Source organism: Sus scrofa, chromosome 7 (assembly GCF_054392235.1).
Source record: "Sus scrofa isolate SSC_HxYL_T2T_F1_AM1 chromosome 7, Sscrofa_HxYL_maternal_Yorkshire_Landrace_v2.0, whole genome shotgun sequence".
Lineage (NCBI taxonomy): Eukaryota > Metazoa > Chordata > Mammalia > Artiodactyla > Suidae > Sus > Sus scrofa.
In genome coordinates, this window is record NC_139389.1 from 67,011,215 (window position 1) to 67,032,321 (window position 21,107).

The 21,107-nt window shown below is 49.6% G+C and overlaps 1 pseudogene; it reads right to left on the reverse strand.

Annotated features, from left to right (window-relative positions):
* Positions 1 to 1,537: 1,537 nt before the first annotated feature.
* Positions 1,538 to 2,232, reverse strand: LOC100157722 (small ribosomal subunit protein eS6 pseudogene; annotated as a pseudogene).
* Between the last annotated feature and the right edge of the window lie 18,875 nt (positions 2,233 to 21,107).

The following is a 21,107-nucleotide window of genomic DNA, read 5'->3' on the forward strand; positions in this document are numbered from 1 at the left end:
GAACAGTGTACAAAGATTTCTTTTTCTCTATATCCTCACCAACACTTGTTATTTCTTGTCTTTTTGGTGACAGTCATTCTAACAGGTGTAAGGTGAATATCTCATTGTGGTTTTGATTTGCATTTCCCTGAAGATCAGTGATGTCCAAGCACTTTCTCATGTACCTTTTGGCCATTTGTTTGTCTTTGGCAAAATATCCATTCAGTTATTCTGCACTTTTTTTTTTTTTGCCACACCCACAGTATTTGGAAGTTCCTGGGCTAGAGATCAAACCTGAGCCACAGCAGTGACCAGAGCCAGAGCAGTGTCAGTGTCAGAGCCTTACCCTGCTGAACCACAAGAGAATTCCCCTTTTAAATTGGATTGTTTGTTTTTTTTCTTTTTGCTATTAACTTGTATGAATTCTCTGTATATTTGGGAATTAACCCTTCATCAGATATTAAATTATTAATAGGGGAAGAGGAGAAAGGGCACTTATGGTAAAACAAACAGCTTTTAGGAAAGATAAATGGGAGAATAGATGGTAGATATGAGAGTGACAAGGTCTATTTAGGTGAATTCTTATCCTGGTCTCAGGTGACCGGACTCAACCTTCTCTGATTGTGAAACTCCCAGGAGGGAATTTTTGACATTTGAATTCTTTGGGGAATTCTTTTAGGCAGATAAGGGGAAATTCATCCTCTTCCTGTATCTGCTGCTTCTCACATATCTTTAGCTCAAAATAGTTCTTAGGACACAGTGATATATTTTGTACCCCTCCACTCATTATAGGGGAGAGGGCAGGGTGGGATGTGAGATGCAGGCCCAGTCTGGGGGACACCCATGAGTTTTTTAGACAGCTTCCAGACTGTTCTTTCTGGCTAAGGTTGGGGCACTTGGGGCCTTTGCTCCTTATCAGAGCTTGCTTAGGGCTAAGCTGGAGCCATCCCATCTCTGGTCCCTCCCATCTGGTGCAATAGGGTGGCTGCAGGCTATAGTAGGGCACTTCACCCACACATGAAGACAGCTGGGATGGGGGAGGGAGCACCTCTCCTGGGCTGTGAAGGTCCCCAGGCCATTCCTATACCAGGGCATTTTCCCTGCCCTCCCCATGACGTCAAAGTCCCCCAGGGTAGAGAACTAGCCCGATCCCCCTCTGCAGAGCCGCCAAAGCTGAGGCACAGTGAGCACATTTGACTCACGGCAGACCGTTCTTTTTTTTTTTTTTCTTTTTTTGAAGATTTGATGTTACTTATTTGTTTCTCTTAGAACATACCAATTTTTTTTTTTTTTTTTTTTTTTTTTTTTGCTATTTCTTGGGCCGCTCCCACGGCATATGGAGGTTCCCAGGCTAGGGGTCCAATCGGAGCTGTAGCCACCATCCTACGCCAGAGCCACAGCAATGTGGGATCGGAGCCGAGTCTGTGACCTACACCACAGCTCACGGCAAAGCCAGATCCTTAACCCACTGAGCAAGGCCAGGGATCGAACCCGAAACCTCATGGTTCCTAGTCGGATTCGTTAACCACTGCACCACAACGGGACCTCCTAGAACATCTCATTTTTGACTGGACTCAGACTTAGAAGCAGAAGCTCTCAGAGAGGATCGCCTCTGTCTCTTGGCAATCTGTTCCTGACGTTTTTCTTTGGCCTCCTTCATTCTCTTGGCCAAAAGTTTAGCATATTCTGCAGCCTCTTCCTTATTTTTCTTAGTATGTTGTTTCTTCAGAGCAATACGTCAACATTCGTGTTGCAGAACACGTGGAGTAGTAACAAGATGCTGAATCTTGGGTGCTTTGGTCCTAGGTGTCTTACCTTCTTTGTTTAGGGGCTTTCTCACTACATACTGATGGACATCATCTTCCTTAGAGAGACTGAAAAGTTTGCGGATTCTGCTAGCTCTTTTAGGCCCTGGGCGGCGAGGCACCGTAGTATTGGTGAGTCCAGGAATATCCTTCTCCCCTTTTTTTACGATGACCACATTGAGAACACTCAGATTGGCATCCCCAGTGCAGCCTCAAACTGATGGGCGCTTTCTTTCTCCAGCCCTCCTAGGTCTGTAACAGGAATGTGCCTCACTCAGTAGCCGGCAGACTCGGCCGTGGGTCAAGACACCCGGCTTCATGGGGGACCCTTGTTTGTCATTCCCACCATGGATTCGGACCACATAACCCTCCCACTCTTCACCCAGAGCGTCAGCAGCAATTTCTGTGGCCATTCGTTTTTCATAAAAGGTACCAAGTTTTCACTCATCATCCAGTTCAATGAGTGTTTGGCAGCCAGTGGCCAGGAAAGAGATGTTCAGCTTCGTCCTCAAGCGGCCAACCGCCTCCGAGGCGCCACGAGAAAGAGGATGGCAGACCATTCTTTAACACTTCCCTCCTCTATGTGATTACGCTGTAAAGATTGTGAAATAATGGAGTTCCTGTTGTGGCTCAGTGGTGAACAAATCCAACTAGGAACCATGAGGTTGTGGGTTTGATCCCTGGCCTTGCTCAGTGGGTTAAGGATCCGGTGTTGCCCTGAGCTGTGGTGTAGATTGCAGATGTGTCTTGAATCCCACGTTGCTGTGGCTGTGGTGTAGGCTGGCGGCTACAGCTCCGATTCGACCCCTAGCTTGGGAACCAACATATGCCGCAGGAGCAGCCCAAGAAAATGGCAAAAAGACCAAAAAAAAAAAAAAAAAAAAAAAAAAAGATTGCGAAACGAAATGATGACATTTCAAAATAAACTAAAGCTTTCATTTATCAAACAAAAATAGACCTCCACGTCACTCTCCTTTCACAAATAAAATCTCCACACTGTATAGAGAGTGGCAGAATTGAAGGCCCTCAAGTTGTTTCTTTGCCTGTACAATCACTGTGCTATCCTTGCTTATTTAGAATACACTGTTTAATTATTATTATTTTTTTTTGGCCACACTCACAGTGTGTGGAGGTGCCTGGGCCAGGGATCGAACTGGCACCACAGCAGGGACCTGAGCCACTGGAATAACAATGGCAAATGCTTAACCCACTGAGCCACAAGAGAACAAATAGAATCCACTGTTTAAATGCGGGAGACTGGAGACGGGACAGCAAAGAAAGTGCAGGAGGGGAGTTCCTGACTTGGCGCGGCGGAAATGAATCCAACTAGGAACCATGAGGTTGCAGGTTCAATCCCTGGCCTCGCTCAGTGGGTTAAGGATCCGGCATTGCCGTGAGTTGTGGTGTAGGTCACAGACTCGGCTCAGATCCCACGTTGCTGTGGTTCTGGCGTAGGCTGGTGGCTACAGCTCTGATCCGACCCCCAGCCTGGGATCCTCCATATGCCATCGTGGGTGCGGCCCTAAAAAGCCAAAAAAAAAAAAAAAAAAATGCACAGGAGGGCCAGTTAGGAATTGCAAATGCTTGGAGCTCGTGTGTAACAGGCGCTGAGTGAGCTCTCCTGGAGAACACATCATTTATTAATGAATAAGCAGTAAAAGGTGCTAATTTGAAGCTTATTTTATTTATAATAAAAATTCAACAGCAATTGGAACAATGGTTTAGAATTCTACTTCAACCAATAAAGGACTTTCAGAGAGGAGTATTTTACCACTGATAAAATACTGCTAATACATGATGAGAATAAAAGGCAGATAGACTTTATTCTATTTTGTTACTGTTTTGAAATTCTCTGCACTTCCGTCCCCCGCCCATTGCCTAGCTTGGAGTACACAGCTCCCACACTCCTGACCCTTTATATTACTAGCACAAGCTGTCCCCACCCTCGTGACCGCCCTCAGGCCCATCACCTGTCACCCTCGAGCCAGAGGCTGGCTGTCCCATGGCTGGGATGTGAGGCTCCAGGGCCAAGACTGCTTCCTTCTTTCGCTGGCCTCTAAGACCTCCCAGCCCTTACTCCTCCCCATCCCAGTCCCGGCTGGACAGCCTCCCACCTGGATTCACTTGAAACAAGCTCTTAGAGTTAATTAAAGTGGGGAAACTGAGCCTGTGAGAGAGAAAGAAGCTCTCTGGGGGTGAAGCTGAGGGCAGGAGCCTGACCCAGCTGGGAGCCCCAGAGGTGACTGCTCAGCCCCAGCAGGGCTCCCCTGTGACAGTCGGGCAGGAGGAGGGGGAAGAGAGGCCCAGGGACTGGCTCCAGCACTGCAGGGTTAATTTGCGTCTCATTTGAATATTTCCCTGCCTCTCATGCAGAGAGCAGGGCCACCTATAGGATCCCAGGGCTCAAGAAAATCCTTTCTGCCACCCCCCCACCTCCCCTGTGCAGTATCACTGAACCTTGTTCCCTATCAGTGTCCATGGACGAAGCCTCGTCCCTCCTGACCCTGGTTGTGAAGCAGTTCCCCCTGGAATAGGTGAGGCCGGCAGCACAGGAGGCCCAAGTTCTTTGAGTCTGAGTCCAGACACCTCACCTGAGCAGCAGAGCTGGGCCCTGAGAAGGGAAGCGCATCACTCACCTGCGTCCAAGAGGTGCTAGAGGGGGATAACACCCAGGCCTGAGAGTCTGAGGTGCCTGTGGTGTTCTGGTCTGATGCTGGACAGTGGGGGTTTCCTTAGCTGGGCGCAGATGGCCTGTGGACAGCAGTCTTGCTTTCACCTGGCTGTGAGAATGAGTGAATCAAATGATAGGAGCTGGGATAGAAACAGAGCTGGGGAGGACGCAAGGGCCAACTACTGATGCCCAGAGGAGAAGCCTGTCCTGAGAGTGAGATATCCCATCCCTCCAGCCCGCAGTCTTCTCTCAGGCCTGTTGGACTTGGGGAAGAGCTACCCCTCCTGGCCACACTCCCAGAGAAGAGTCCCATCTCAGCAGCCAGGGCCCCTCTGGGGGGCCCTTTCGGAAGTTATCACAGCCCTGCTGATGGGCCACTCTCTACTTTTTCTCCTTCAGTGACTGCAAACTCACTAGCTCCTGGAAAGCTTGATCACGACCCCTGGCTCTGCTGGGAAAAGGTCGTTTCTGAGCTGGAACTTCCCTCCCTGGAACTCACCCCACTGGCTGGCATGGCCCCAGACAGTGTTGCAGGGGTGAGAAACTTTCCCCTTTTTCTCTTCTAGGTTCTTTGGTTGAATAAATAATATTTTGGGGGGGTATTTTTAGGGCTGTACCAGTGGCATGTGGAGGTTCCTAGGCCAGGGGTCAAATCGGAGCTGTAGCTGCTGGCCTACGCCACAGCCACAGCAAAGTGGGATCCGAGCTGTGTCTGGAACCTACACCATAGCTCAGGGTAACACCAGATCCTTTAACCCATTGAGCAAGGCCAGGGATCGAACCTGCATCTTCGTGAATGCTAGTCAGATTCGTTTCCACTGATTGGCTGGATTAATAATTAAATTGGCATAAGACAGATTAATAGGAGAAAAATAAATTTCACATTATGGGAGCCTGATAGAAACATGAAACTCGCAAGGGCAGTCAGGAGTAATTGAGGCTTATATACTATCTGAACTAAGGAGAAGGCGGTAGGGGTCAGGGGCTTCAAAAGGGAGGAAGACAATTCACAGGAAGATGAGAAGAGCAAATGTTTGGTAAATAAATGTTTGTCAGGCCACGCAGATAAGTCTTCCTGACTTGAAAAGTTACCTCCAGTAATAGCCCTCTTCTGGGACAGGCCCCTCTCTAAATTCTTTTAGGCAGTTAGAGATGTAAAAAGCTCCTCCTGAGCCCTCTGGGATCCCCATTGTCTTCAGTTCAAAATAATCCATGTGTGGAAATGGCACATTCTGGGGTGGCGCATTCTGTATTCTGCTCCCCATCACTGTCAAAGCTGTGGGGCCGGTGGTGTGGGGTCTGCCCTAGCAGTTCTGATTTATGATCGGTTTCTTCAGCCTCCCTAGGCTACCACTCTTCAGCCGGTCTCCAAAGTCTGTCTGTTTTTTATCACCTCTTAGTCTCTGTGGGGGGCATAAGTCACTGGAGGGCTGCAAGCCAAGGCTAGAGGCCTGCCTACCAGAGATCTCAAAGTGTCAGGATCCTCCTGGGTTCCCCAGCCCTGGGGGAGGTGGGAGAAGAAATACGGGAGGCGGGGAGTTTGGGATCACTTCACACGTGGGGGAGGTGAGGCTCAGAAGCATTAGTCAACTCTTGACTTTGTTTTTACCTTTTCTCAAGTGAGGAAACATCTCCTGAAAACAATGGTCTGCCAGCCAGGTGCCAGGGTGGTGTTTGTCCGGTGAGCTCAGGCCTCTCTGACATGCAGGGAGTGCAGAAGACTCAGCCAGAAACAATCTGGGAACATCTCCATTCACACACACACAGACCCCCAGCCCTGGATCGGCCCCTCCCAGACACAGAAGGACACTCACCGTGTACTGGTTAACCCCGCCTCCTGTCCACGTGGACCATCCTTGGCCAATTGCTAGAAGGGGGCAGTGAGCAGAGGTACGTGCTCCTCCAGCTAGACTCAAGAAAACACTTCCTGGAGTTCCCGTCATGGTTCAGTGGTTAAGAAACCCAGCTAGTGTCCCTGAAGACGCAGGTTCAATCCCTGGCCTTGCTCAGTGAGTTGGGGATCCAGTGTTGCTGTGAACTGTGGTGTAGGTCGCAGACACAGCTCAGATCCTGTGTTGCTGTGGCTGTGGGGTAGGCTGGCAGCTACAGCTCCAACTCGACCCCTAGGCTGGGAACCTCCATAGGCTGCAGGTGCCTCCCTAAAAAGAAAAAAAAAAAAGGAAGGAAGGAAGGAAGGAAGGAAGAAAGAAAGAAAAAGAAAGAAAGAAAGAAAGAAAGAAAGAAAGAAAGAAAGAAAGAAAGAAAGAAAGAAAGAAAGAAAGAAAGAAAGAAAGGAAAACACTTCCCGAGGTCACAGTGACCCAGGCACAGCTGGGGTGGGAGGTTCCAGTCTCTGGATGATCTTTGAAATCAGGAGAAATGCCCAAGGGGTCAGGCAAGATAAAGCCATCTGCAGAGTGAAGAATGGGCCAGGCTGAGAGAGGGGTAAGGACACCCAGTGCCTGGGCAGGTAGTGAGGTCTAGGCATGGACACACACACTGACCACCCCTTCTCTTTCTCTCTCATGCATGCACATGCACGCACGCAGACACACACACACACACACACACACCTTTTACTGCCTTGACTCTCCTGGTATCACAATAGTCCACTTTCACAGCTAATTCCTTGCAGAGACCTGGAGTTTAAACCTCCTACCTCTGAAGTTCCCACTGTGGCACAGTAGCTTGTCTCTGTGGAAGTGCTGGTTCAATGATCTATGGCTTGGCACAGTGGGTTGAGGATCAGGATCGTTGTAGGTGTGGTGTAGGGCACAACTCTGGCTTGGGTTTGATTCCTGGCCTGGGAACTTCCATATGGTGTAGGCTGGGCCATAAAAAGAAAAACAAAAACAAAAGCAAAATCCCCTCCTGCTTCTACTTGGCCTTCCATAAATCCCTCCAGACCTCTCTGGGAAGGGCCAGGTAACCCCCAGGATAGGCTGCAGTGGGGGTCAGGGTTCTGTGTTTTGCATCAGCATTTGGTCCCAATTACTGTCTGGTTCCCTCTGCTGGCAGGTCACTTTGTGGTTCCTTCAACATGATTTTCATGAGTGTGTGTGTGTGCGGGGGGGTCCCCTCTGATCCTTGATCCTCATTTTTTTTTTTTTTTGTTTTTTTAGGGCTGCACCTGCAGCATATGGAAATTTCCAGGCTAGGGATCTAACTGGAGCTATAGCTGCCAGCCTACACCACAGCCACAGCAATGCAGGATCTGAGCCATGTCTGCAACCTACACCACAGCTCATGGCAAAGCCAGATCCTTAACCCACTGAGCAAGGCCGAGGATTGAACCTGCATCCTCATGGATCCTAGTTGGGCTCGTTAACCACTGAGCCATGAAGGGAACTCCCATCCTTGATCCTCATATGGATCTCACAGTCCCACCTACCTCGGACTCCTTCTAGCTTCCCCTTCATGAGGGGTTGGGGGACAGGGAAGGGGGTGTCTACTCAAGGACAGACTCAGGACTCAGCTTTTAGGGCACTTTTTTTTAGAGGCTGCACTTGTGGCGTATAGAAGTTCCTGGGCGAGGGATTGAATCCAATTCTCAGCTGCTGCAATGTCAGATCCTTAATCCACTGAGTGAGGCCAGGGATCGAGCCTGCGTACTCATGGATGCTAGTAGGGTTTGCTAACCACTGAGCCATGACAACACTCCAACGCTAGATCATTTAACCCATTGTGTGTGCAGGAAAGCAAACCCACACCTCCATAGGTCAGATTCTTAACCCACTGCGCTACAACAGGAACTCTATTTTACGGCATATTTCATAAGATTTTATTTCAGACCCCAGAAGCCTGAACACTGCCAGTAGGGGCTCCTTAAGGCAAGTAAGGAACCAAGGGAGCAAAATTTAAGGAAGTTCTCACCCTCAGGGTCTTGCAAGTGCAGGTTTAGCACCTAAGAGTGAGGGCTTCCTTAATTTTTTTTGTCTTTTTAGGGCCGTACCTGCGGCATATGGAGGTTCCCAGGCTAGGGGTCAAATCAGAGCTGCAGCTGCCAGTCTACGCCACAGCCACAGCAACGCCAGAACTGAGCCACATCTTCGACCTACCGCTCACAGCAACACTGGATCCTCGGCCCACTGAGCAAGGCCAGGGATTGAACCTGCATCCTCATGGATACTAGTCAAATTCATTTCCACTGCGCCACAACGGGAAGTCCCTTAATTTTTATTTATTTGTTTTTTGCCGCAGACATTTTGCTGGCCTTATCATAGTCCAAGCCTAACAATTAGAAAAATTGAGGAACATAGTCCTTCTGTAGGCAGGCATGGAGGAGCAGAGCTCCTTGGAACCAGAACCCAGGGGTTCCAGCCTGGCTCCAAAAGGAGAGAGGAGCCACCAGGCAAACACAGGCAAAATTTTATGCAAATTAGCTTTTTGGAGGTTTGCATGGGCATAAGGGTGAGAGGCCAAGGGAAGGAGCTCCAGTAGCTAGACTGTAGAGACAGAACCTGGGCAGGTGCTGCACCCATTTCACAAGGGGAGGTACAAAATCACTTCAAAATCCGAACCAGACCAGGACTTAATAAAGCACAACTTACTGAGATAGCTGATTGCCACTTTAGATCAATACCAGTGAATGAAAAAGACACCTTAACATATTTACTTAGTGAAGGGTAGATGTGGAGGCAGGTGTTTGTGGAGAGGAGGGGAGTGGGGCAAAGCAGGCAGAGGACACAGAATCCTTGCAGAGGCTGATGCTGCTTATTGCACCAGCCACTCGGAGTGCCCCAGGCATCCCCCTTCCAGGGCAGCACAGGCCCCTCTTCCAAGAAGCTCACAGAAGCTCTCCTCTGAAAGGATCTCCTCCTTGGGCTCACCCCATCAGAGGCTTAGCCTATGGGATACTGAGGGACAGGACTGGAGAAGACAGGAGGAACTGTGCTGTCTTCTTCATTTCCATGACCCAAAATGCTGGGAAGTAATGTGAGCACAATTAGGGGAGGCATTCTGGTCCCCTGAACCTCACTTCCAATGGGAAGCCCTCTTCTTTTTTTGTCTTTTTGCCATTTCTTGGGCCGCTCCCACGGCATATGGAGGTTCCCAGGCTAGGGGTCGAACTGGAGCTGTAGCCACCAGCCTACACCAGAGCCACAGCAACGAGGGATCGGAGCCACGTTTGGAACCTACACCACAGCTCACCACAGCGCAGTATCCTTAACCCACTGAGCAAGGCCAGGGATCGAACCCGCAACCTCATGGTTCCTAGTCGGATTCGTTAACCGCTGCGCCACGACCGGAACTCCAGGGAATTCCTCCTTGACTTGCGCTCCCCACACTCCTCAGCAGGTAGTGCACACCCAGGAAGAGCACCTGGCTGGGTTTGGCTTCGCAGCTCCCGAATTGTTTTACTGTTTGTTTTTAGGAGTCCTGCCACCCCATCAGACCATGTCACCCCAATCAGATGTGATGTCATGGAGGTCTCCCAGCCCATCAGTGTCCCTCTCAGAGCTGCCCGTGAGAGCAGGGCTGCGTCTTCCCATCAGTGGATCCTGCTTAAACTCAGCCCCACTCCCACGCTTCACCCCCAACCCCGCCTGTGGGGCCCCACAGAGGACCTTGTGAAGACACCCCCCACCCCACACACACTCCCTCTCTCTCAGCCACAGTCACCTTCCCCAGTTCTCAAGACTGTCAACAGGGAAAGAAAAGGGCAGGGTTATAGCGAAGTGGCCCAGAGGCCTGGAAACCGCTGGTCAGGTGGTTGTAGCCTGGGGCCCAGGGAGCCTGACCCAGTTTTGGTTTTGAGTGGGGGTAGGGTAGTACCACGGACCGTTCCACTGGGACGGGTGTTCTGAGTGCAAGTCCTCTTCCCCCAGGCTATATATCTGAAACATAGAAACTGAATTGTATTACTGTTGAAAGAAAAAAAAAAATTCTCTCTTTCAAAGAAAGCGCAAAAGTACGTGCAACACAGAGGCTGATCTTATATAGAGCATGGAAAACATGCTGTTGAACAATTGGCTGACTTTCAGAAGCCAGGCTGTTTACAGATTGGCTGGTTTTCAGCTTAAAGTTTAGGAACTGGTTGCCTTTCAGAAGCGGTAGTGCCTGGGAATAAGGCTGTTGGTGATTGGCTGGCTCTCAGAGGCGTGGTCACTGGAATGAGGCTGCCATTGATTGGCTGGCTTTCAGAGTACTGAAGTGAAGCTGTCGCTGATTACTTGGGCTAGATTTTATTTTTTTTTATTTTTTGTCTTTTCAGGGCCACACCCTCAGCATATGGAAGTTCCCAGACTGGGAGTTGAATCTGAGCTGTAGCTGCTGGCCTATACCACAGCCACAGCCACAGCAATTCAGGATCCAAGCCACATCTGCGACAGGGGCAACTTGGGATCCATAACCCACTGAGCGAGGCCAGGGATCAAACCTGCATCCTGGAGTTCCCGTCGTGGCGCAGTGGTTAACGGATCCGACTAGGAACCATGAGGTTGCGGGTTCGGTCCCTGCCCTTGCTCAGTGGGTTAATGATCCGGCGTTGCCGTGAGCTGTGGTGTAGGTTGCAGACGCGGCTCGGATCCCGTGTTGCTGTGGTTCTGGCGTAGGCCGGTGGCTACAGCTCCGAATTGACCCCTAGCCTGGGAACCTCCACATGCCGCGGGAGCGGCCCAAAGAAATAGCAAAAAGACAAAAAAAAAAACCCCAAAAAAACAAAAAAAAAAAAACAAAAAAAAACCCTGCATCCTCATGGATGCTAGTCAGGTTCATTAACCGTTGAGCCATGGCAGGAACTCCCTACTTGGGCTAGATTTTAAATGAATCTCTTCGTGGCTTAGGACTTGGCCAAAGCAGTCTTTTCCTTTCTTGAATTTAGAGAATAGAAACGTTTTATTTTCACCTCCCCTGCGCCCCTGACGTCTTCCCTCTGTGACCAGCCCAGCACTGATCATGTGTGCCCCACCTTTGTCCTGAAGTTAGTCTGCCAAGGTCTGGTCATTCATTCACTCCTTCAACACCTCTTTCTCGGGTGCCCACAATGGAGACCAGAGCTCTAGAAGGCAGACCAGATCACTTCCCTCCTGGGGATGGATATACCCATTTGAGCTCAGAGCAAGGCACCCAGGCAGTGTTTCAATATTTGTCGGAGGCCACAGCCTTTTCCACCTACAAGGCCTCCAGTGCAGGCAGAGGAGACCTCAGTGGCTCCAGGTCTGGATTCCACTAATGACCCATCAGATGGGGTCCAGAGCAGCTAGGTAAGCCACCTGAGAGAGGAAAGAGGGGCACTGAGGAAATCTGGGAAGTTCAGAGCACAGCACAATGCTGCCTGCTGCCCTCTCAGATAACCACTGGCTTAGGCCTGGGTCCCAGTGCTAGGAAATGGCTGCCTTTAAGGTGCAAGAAACCCAGAGGGTGTGTCTGTGCAACTTCTTTCCAGTGCAAGGAGCCAGGTGGGAACCAATGGCTTGTTTCCCCTGTACTATTTAGAGACTCTGCTTTATTCCAAGGAAGATAGGAACCCAAGAACAAAAAGATTGGAATCTGCCAGTCTTCCTCACTAGCACATCCCCTGCATGAATGGATGAATGAATGAAGGAATGCATGAAAGGCTGTAGGGGCTTGCATGGTGGATTTGGCATAACTGGTATAAGCCATACCCTTCCTTTCCTTACTCCTGTAAAACCTAGCCTCAGTGCTTGCCACTCCTGTCCCCAGCTTAACAGTTCCTCATGTCTAGGACCCAGTTTGAGTTCTTCATGACCCAGCAGGGCCCCAATCCCCTTTGGGTGGTATTTTGCTCCTCCCTCTGACTTACCAAACCCAGCCCTGGAGAGCTGAGGGTATTCTGATGTTCTAGATTAGTTGGCTTTAACTTCTCTAGAAAATGGTAGAGTATCTTTGAGAAAAATAAAATACATTAATTTGAGTCCTAGGTCAGAAAAACAAATTTATGTTTGGCTTTGATCTGGGTTAGTTTTGGCCTTTGGCCACAGGTCAGGGGAGCAAGAAGGTTTGGGGGGGGCGGGGGGGAAAAGAGATTGTCTTGGCCCCAAAGCAAGAGAAGTGGATTGAATCCCAGCTATGGCCAGAATCATGTAAGGAACTAGGCCAGGCCCTTCACTTGGGCTGTTCATGTCAACACACATTTACTGAGCACCTGCCATGTGCTAAATAAGGTGAAGGGCTCATGCAGACTGTCCCAGCCCTCAAGGGGTTCAGAGTCTAGTGGGAAGAGAGATAAGAAAGTAGAGCTTTTGGGAGTGCCCATCGTGGTACAGTGGTTAACAAATCCAACTAGGAACCATGAGGTTGCAGGTTCAATCCCTGCACTTGCTCAGTGGGTTAAGGATCTGGCGTTGCCATGAGCTGCAGTGTGGGCTGCAGATGTGGCTCAGATCCCACATTGCTGTGGCTCTGGCGTAGGCCAGCAGCTTCAGCTCCAATATTACCCCTAGCCTGGGAACCTCCAAATGCCAAGGGAGTGGCTCAAGAAAAGGCAAAAAGAGGGAGTTCCCATCGTGACTCAGTGGTTAACGAATCTGACTAGGAACCGTGAGGTTGCGGGTTTGATCCCTGGCCTTGCTCAGTGGGTTAAGGATCCGGTGTTGCCGTGAACTGTGGTGTAGGTTGCAGACGTGGCTTGAATCCCAAGTTGCTGTGGCTGTGGCATAGGCTGGCGGCTACAGCTCCAATTAGACCCCTAGCCTGGGAACCTCCATATGCCTCGGGAACAGCCCTAGAAAAGGCAAAAAGACAAAAAAATAAAACAAACCAAAAAAAGTAGAGCTTTCGGTGTAGCGTGATCAGGCAGTGAGCAGATGGGCTGTGTGAGCCCAGTGGAGGCCCCAAATTCAGGGTGAGAGGTGACATCAGAAAGACAGTGTGGAGGCAAGACCAGCCTCATAATCTGTATGGCCTGGTGCAAAATGAAAACACAAGGCCCCCTTGCTCAGATTTCAAGATGGCAGTGGCAGAACATCAAACCAAGCACGGGGCCCTTCTCAGCACAGCGCCCTGTGTGACCGCACATCTCACACCTATGAAGCAGGACTCCATTAGAGGAGTTGACGCCTGGGCTGTGGCTGAATCATTAGTGTGAATGGGGGGGGAAGGGGGTGCGTTATGAGCAACGGCGCTGTGTAGGCCATGAAACAGCTCGGTGTATGTTAGGACCTGGCGCCTCTGTGGAATTCCAGAGCCTCGTTTCCTCAGATCTGGGTCTTAATACCTGCCCAGGAAGCTGATGTAGCCCAGACAAGCTTCTCCCAGACCTTAGGGATTGTGTGAGGCTGTCAGCCTTCCTTTCTTGTCAAGGGGTAGGGCTGGGAGTAGGGAGATACCATCATTTTAATCTGACAGTAGAGCTGTCCTACTCATTGGGAGTTAAAATGTTTTCTTTCTTTCTGTCTGTCTGTCCTTTTTTTTGTTTGTCTTTTTGTCTTTTCCAGGGCTGCTCCCTTGGCATATGGAGGTTCCCAGGCTAGGGGTCAAATTGGAGCTGAAGCTGCCGGCCTACACCAGAGTCACAGCAACTCGGGATCCAACCCACGTCTGCACCCTACACCCCAGCTCATGGGAACACTGGATCCTTTTTTTTTTTTTTTTTGTCTTTTGTCTTTTTGTTGTTGTTGTTGCTATTTCTTGGGCCACTCCCGCGGCATATGGAGGTTCCCAGGCTAGGGGTTGAATCGGAGCTGTAGCCACCGGCCTACGCCAGAGCCACAGCAACGCGGGATCCGAGCCGCGTCTGCAACCTACACCACAGCTCACGGCAACGCCGGATCGTTAACCCACTGAGCAAGGCCAGGGATCGAACCTGCAACCTCATGGTTCCTAGTCGGATTCGTTAACCACTGCATCACGGCGGGAACCCCTAAAATGTTCCTTCTTAAGAAATAAAAGAGGAGTTCCCTTCATGGCTCAGCAGTTAACGATCCTGACTATGACCCTTGAGGATGTGGGTTAGATCCCTGGCCTTGCTCAGTGGATTAAGGATCCAGCATTGCCCTGAGCTGTGGTATAGGTTGCAGACACAGCTCGGATCCAGTGTTGCTGTGACTCTGGTGTAGGCCAGCAGCTGCAGCTCCAATTTGACCCCTAGCCTGGGAACTTTCACATGCCACAGGTGTGGCCCTAAAAAGCAAAAAAAAAAAAAAAAGAAGAAAAAGCAAGCAAGCAAGCAAGCAAGAAAGAAGCGAAGTCGGTTTTTGTAATGTGTTTGGCAAATAAACACATGAAAATGAAAGTGGCTGCTCTGTGAACTCTCTAAATCTGGGCTCCATGGGGCTCTCTCTCCTGATGTCACATGTCCCTGAAGAAGCCATAAGTGCCATCCAGCCAGCCTTGTTGAGAGCCCAGGTGAGCAAGGGGCTGACAAATTTCAGGGGTTGAAATCAGGAAGCACTGGCTGAATGGGAAGGTTCCTGCCCCTCCAGCTCTCTGGTGTCTGCAGGGTAAGGCACCAGCTCAGGCCAGGAGCTGCTGAGAGAGCAGCTTTGAAACTCAGCAGGGAGATAACAGGAGAGAGAGAAACCAAAGCCTCTCCTGATAACCCACCAGGAAGCCAGCACAGAAGAAAACAGAGAGATAAGGGGCAGACTGCTTCTCTCAAGGCCAAATGGTTTTAAAAGACTCTCTTTGGGTGGACATTGGGTTTAAAGACTGGGCAGCTGATAAAGAGATCCCTTGGTGGAGAACTACAGAGATAAATGAGTCTCCACTAGCTAGTTTGATGACCTCCAGCGGGACTGGGTTCTTGGATAGATGGCAGCTGAACGCCTCCAGCCCCCTGAGTTCTGGCATCATCCCCCAAGGTCAAGGCTAGGTGCTCCTATTTCAGGCTCCATGAGCCTCCCCTTTTAGTGTAAAGTGGGTATAGTTTCATTTCGTTTTTAAACAAATGTAAGTAGACTATATGCCTAAGAAATTCTCAATCACGGAGTTCCCATGAGAGTTCCAATGCTCTAATTGGACCCCTAGCCCGGGAACCTCCATATGCCGCAGAAGTGGCCCTAGAAAAGGCAAAAAGACAAAAAAAGAAAAAAAGAAAGAAAGAAAAAAGAAATGCTCAATCAAATGTCTTTGAGTCAAGGAGGGCCTTTTTCTGTGAGCCTCTGTGTTCTCATGGGTGACAAAGACAATGAGCCCAGAGGGGCAGGGCTGGGGGAGGATCAAGAGATGATGGATATGGGAGTTCCTGTTGTGGCTCAGTGGGTTATGAACCGGACTAGTATCCATTAGGATGTGGGTTCAATCTCTGGCCCCACTCAGTGGCTTAAAGATCCAGCATTGCCATGAGCTATGGTGTAGGTCACAGAGGTGGCTCAGATCCCTCATTGCTATGGCTGTGGCTTAAGCCGGCAGCTGCAACTCCGATTCAATCCGTAGCCTGGGAACTTCCATATGCCGTAAGTGTGGCCCTAAAAAACAAAAACAAAAACAAAGAGAGAGAGAGACGATAGATATAAAGTACTTGGCCAGTACTGCCCCTACCGGGGCCCTGTGCTTTCAAAGGCCTCACTCTGGTCCTCCCTGCCTGCTCCCTACTCCACTGGGATCAACGGTAGAACCCACACCCGCTTCTAGATTATACTCTGGGCCTTCCGCCTACAAACTCCAAGCCCACTTTCTAGAAGCTGGTTTCTGCCCACCTTACCTCCCTGAGGATTGCAAGGACGTGTACTTCTAGGCCTGAGAGCTGGCAATGCTGGTTGTTGTTCAGGAGGCCATAGGGAGAGCGTAGAATTCTGAACAGACGTTCTGGAGGTGCCCACACACATGAGTCTGAGGCTGCCCATGATGTAGGATGAAGACTGTGATAGAATATGTTCCAGTCACTATTGTGTAACCAAGCACCCCAAAACTAAGTGGCAGGAAACAAAAATAATCATTTCATTCTTCTCTCTCATGGTTCGGGAGAGTTTTCTTTGGGGGTCTCTAATATGGTGGCAGTCAGATGGTAGCTGGGAGGAAGTTAGTTCTAAAGCTGCTTACTTAGTCACTGGCTGCAGGCACTGCTACCTCTGAAGTATGCAGTATGCCACTGCAGAGAAGGGAGACCAGCCAAGGGTAGGAACTTCTGCAGTACTCTTGCCCTAGGCCTGCAAACAATAGAAGTCGATAGAGGTGGTGGCAGTCTTGTGCCACCCAGCTTCCTCTGATCTAGGTGTCCACACCTATGGGAAACAATTCTATCTAAACCAGAAGACATCCAGCCTGGACCACATAGCCAGTCTCCGAGCACTGACAGTGTGAATCCAGCAGCAGCGAGGGTACAGGTCTTGGAGAGAGGAATGATTGAATTACTCTAAAAGTTCTTTCTGGCACAAGACTCACCAGGAAGCCTCACCTGTTCCCTCCAAGAGCAGAGGGGGAATCTGCCACCTGGCCTTTCGGCCTCCAGTTGCCACAGAAAGTCCAAAGCCTTAAGTTCCCAGCCTGACTCGGTCACTGTGATCTTGGGCAGCTCACCTCTCTCTGGGCCTCACTCACTGCTTCCCTGTGAATTGGGAGTGTGGGCTGGAAGTGCCTCTGTCCACTCCTCCACACCCAGAAACTGACCACAGGCTCACACAAGTCCCAGCTCCCCTGTGACCTCCTTAGGAGAACACATCATCCCTTCCAGAATAAACCCATCCCTGCCTCCATAGGGGCAAATCTCCTCTAGTTTTGATCATAGCTGTTTCCGCAGATCAGGGCCCAACAATGGGAGATGCTCACTGCATCTGATTCTAGGCAGCCACTCCTAGGACGAGTGCACAGCTAAGGCTGCCTCATCCAAATCTTTCCTTCTGTGGTCTTCTCAGAGGGGAACTCTGGGCTGGAGGAGAAGGCAGATTTGCATTCCTGGATCAGCAAGCATTTTTAGGGATGCTGAGAACACCTGCCCAGAGGAGGGAAAAGGCATCTTCAGCTTAATATGGTAAGGGCTATTCTCTCAGAGGGGAGGAGGGTCAAGATCATGTTAACTGGAAAGAAATCACAGCCTCAAGTAAGGTGGGGGGCACACCCCCCATTCTGTGATCTTTGGGAGGAAGAAGGCCCTCCCAGCAGGGAGAAGAGTTTGCCTTCAGGTCCTTAAAGGGAGAAGCTGAAAGTAGCTGTGTCTGGTGGAGAATGCGGGCTGAGAAGGGGACCAATCACCACCCTCATACTCAGCCCAGAGCCCTCCTGCCAGAGGAACTGCAGACACCCAGGGGGCCTTCCAGGAGGTAGAGCTGGTTTCAGTGCTCCGTGGGGAGTGGTGGCCAGTCCTGTGTGGGGAGAGTTTGCAGATGACCAGCTCTGGGGGGAGGGTTGAGCCAGTGGGGAGAAAAGGTGGGTTAAGGAAGGAGGTTGTAACCAAGCTGAAGTAGAGAACCCCCTTTTTACAGGAAGAGGTATGCCCTTACCCCTAGTACCCATCCTAGCTCAGTTTACCTCTGTCCTCTGATCCCTGGCAGTTTGGGACTGAAAGGATTCATTTCAGTAAGCTGTTTAAGCTTCCCATGGATGGAGTTCTCGTCGTGGCACAGTGGTTAACGAATCTGACTAGGAACCATGAGGTTGCGGCTTCGATCCCTGCCCTTGCTCAGTGGGTTAAGGATCCGGCGTTGCCGTGAGCTGTGGTGTAGGTTGCAGACATGGCTCGGATCCTGCGTTGCTGTGGCTCTGGCGTAGGCCGGTGGCTACAGCTCCAATTCGACCCCTAGCCTGGGAACCTCCATGTGCCATAAGAGCAGCCCAAGAAATGGCAAAAAGACAAAACAAAAACAAAAACAAAAACAAAAAAGCTTCCCATGGAGGTAGGAGGGACTAACAAAGACAGAGGCAACATGATGTGCAAAAAAGGACTTACCTTGCTTGAGGTGCTAAATAGTAATGGCTTGGCAGATTTAGCAAATAAAAATAAAGGGCTCCCAGCTAAATATAAATTTCAGATAAATAATGGGAAAAAAAAATTTTTTTTTAGCATAAGTATTTCCCATGAAGTATTTGGGATATCCTTATACCAAAAAAATTTATTGTTTATCTGATCCAAAATCCAATTTTAACTGGGCATTCTGTAATTTATCTGGTAGCCCAGAGCCAGTCCCACTAGGGTCCCCAGTGGCCACTCACAAGGACCCTCCAGCACCTACTCCCTAAAGCATAGAGAGCCAGGGCTTTCGCCATAGAAAGGAGGGCCTTCCACCATGATACACTCCAAAGTTCCTGACAGGTCTTCCCTCTCCCTGGCATCTGCCCACATTGCCTTGCCCAGATTTTCAGACCTGATACCAGAGATCCTATGGCCAACTAGGCCCCAGGCAATGCTTGGCTGAAGGCACTGCTTCCTACCCTACTTGGCCACGTACAGCCATTCACTGAGCACTGCAGTGTCAGCCTTGTCTTGGGGGGAGTTAGGAGAGATGACTGTAGGATAGGGGCTTAAAGAATACTTGGGAGGGAATGGAGATGGACAGGAGGAAAGCAACACATCAATACATTCTGGGAATTCCAGGTAAGTCCTTTAGTGTGGTTGGTGTTCTGATGTGGGGTGAGGATCTGCAGGAAGCTGAGATGCAAAAGCCAGTCACACAGGACTTCAGATTTAATGCCAAGGCATTTGTACTTTACCCTTAGCAGAGGGGAGCCATTTAAAGTAATGCTTTAAAATTATTTATTCTGGGGAGTTCCCACTGTGGTACAGTGGGTTAAAAATTCAACTACAGAAGTTTGGGTCACTTTGGAGGTATGGATTCAATCCCAAGCCTGGTGCAGTGGGTTAAAGGAACAAGCACTGATACAGCTGCCACATAGGTGGCAGCTGCCATGTAGGTTGCAGGTGCAGCTTGGATTCAAACCCCAGCCTGGGAACTTCCATATGCCATTCAAAACAAACAAACAAACAAACAAATAAATAAATTTAAAAGGTAAACAAACAAATAATACCATACAGAAGCGCAGTGTTCTCAAAGTGTGGTCCATGGATCTTAGAGGTCTCTGAGATCCTTTCTGGAGATCTACAAGGTCAAAATAATTTTCATGGTAATACTAAGACATTATTTGCCCATTTGACTGATCACTCAGAAGAATGGTGGGTAAAATTGTTTAGTGCCTTAGCACAAATTGAGGCAGTGGTACACGAAGGGATGCCACCCCAAAATATACCACTTTGACCTGAAGGCAACTGAGAAGCAACGGATACAGGAAGAGTTCTTTATCCTCCCTTTATCTACCTAAAAGCAGGGCATCGATTTCTCTTTGTGAAGGAAGGGAGGGGTGACTCATCACTGGAGATGAAGAGTGGACGCAAAGATGAATCTATGAAGACAGTCTTTACTAGAACAGTCTTCATCTTCCATACTTCCTAGCTTTTCCCACAGTTTATTATTCCTCAAAGCCCAAATCCCCTTTCTTTCATTAGAATGATATATAAGCCCCCAACCCTAATGATTTCTTTGTTTCACATCTTTTCTGTGAACTCCCAGGCATATAAAATTTTTTCCCCCTTTTAGGGCTGCATCTGAAGCATATGGAGGTTCTTAGGCTAGGGTGGAATCAGAGCTACAGCTGCCGGCCTACACCACAGCCACAGTAACATGGGATCCAAGCCATGTCTGCAATCTACACCACAGCTCACAGCAACACTGGATTCCCAACCCATTGAGCGAGGCCAGGGATAGAACTGCATCCTCATGGATCCTAGTTAGGTTCATTAACCACTGAGCCACGAAGGGAACTCCCCAAGCGTGTGTGTAAATATTAATAAAAATTGTATGCCTTTTCTCCTGTAAATCTGTTAAGGGACCACTGAGTGAAACTGCCCACCTTGGCCAGGCACGATAATAGCCGCTTGCATGCATTGTCTCACAACAGGAGGCCCCAGTAAAGACACATGGTGCTGCTCTGAAGACTAACTGGGAGGATTTGGTAGGAGCCAATAGGAGGAAGGAGACAACCAACCTCCCAGGACCCTTGGCGCTGGAATCCATCTTGGCTGAGAGGTGTTCCCCCACCAAGAGGGACCCTGGGCCAGATGAAGTACTGGCCGAGCAAGATGATTGGCCATAGACAATCATTAAGCCCTTACCCTGATGCCCTCTGCCTGGGCACCCCTTCTCAATAAAGTCTTTTGCTTTGTCAGCATGTGTGTCTCCTCAGACAATTCATTTCTGAGTGTTAGACAAGAGCCCATTCTTGGGCCCTGGAAGTGGTTGCCCTTCCTGCAACAACTCTGTCTTTTGTTAGTTTAATTCACAGCCCCCCCCCCCCAGATTCTGAACCTAAGAGCATAGAGAAAAAGTTTTTCCTCCCCACCACATCAGACTATACTAGTAGTCATTATATGTTTCACTGCCACATATACATCTGAATTTATGCTGATGAGGTATCTTCTGAAGATTGTTGGGCTGGTTGCCAAAGGAACCAATCCTGGGTTGGAACTTTAGTCTATCCCTTACCCCTGGGGAGGCGGCGGGGCTTGAGGCTGACAATCACCAATGGCCAATGATTTAATCCATCTTGCCTACCTAATGAAGCCGCCATAAAAACCTTAACCAAAGGGGTTTGGAGAGCTTCTGGGTTGGTGAAAACATCCATGTGCTGGGAGATGGTGCATCCCAACTCCATGTGGACAGAACCCCTGCACTCAGGACGCTTCCAGATCTTGCTTTATGTACCTTTTTAACTGGCTGTTTATCTCTATCCTTTTTTTTTCTTTTTAGGGCTGAACCCACAGC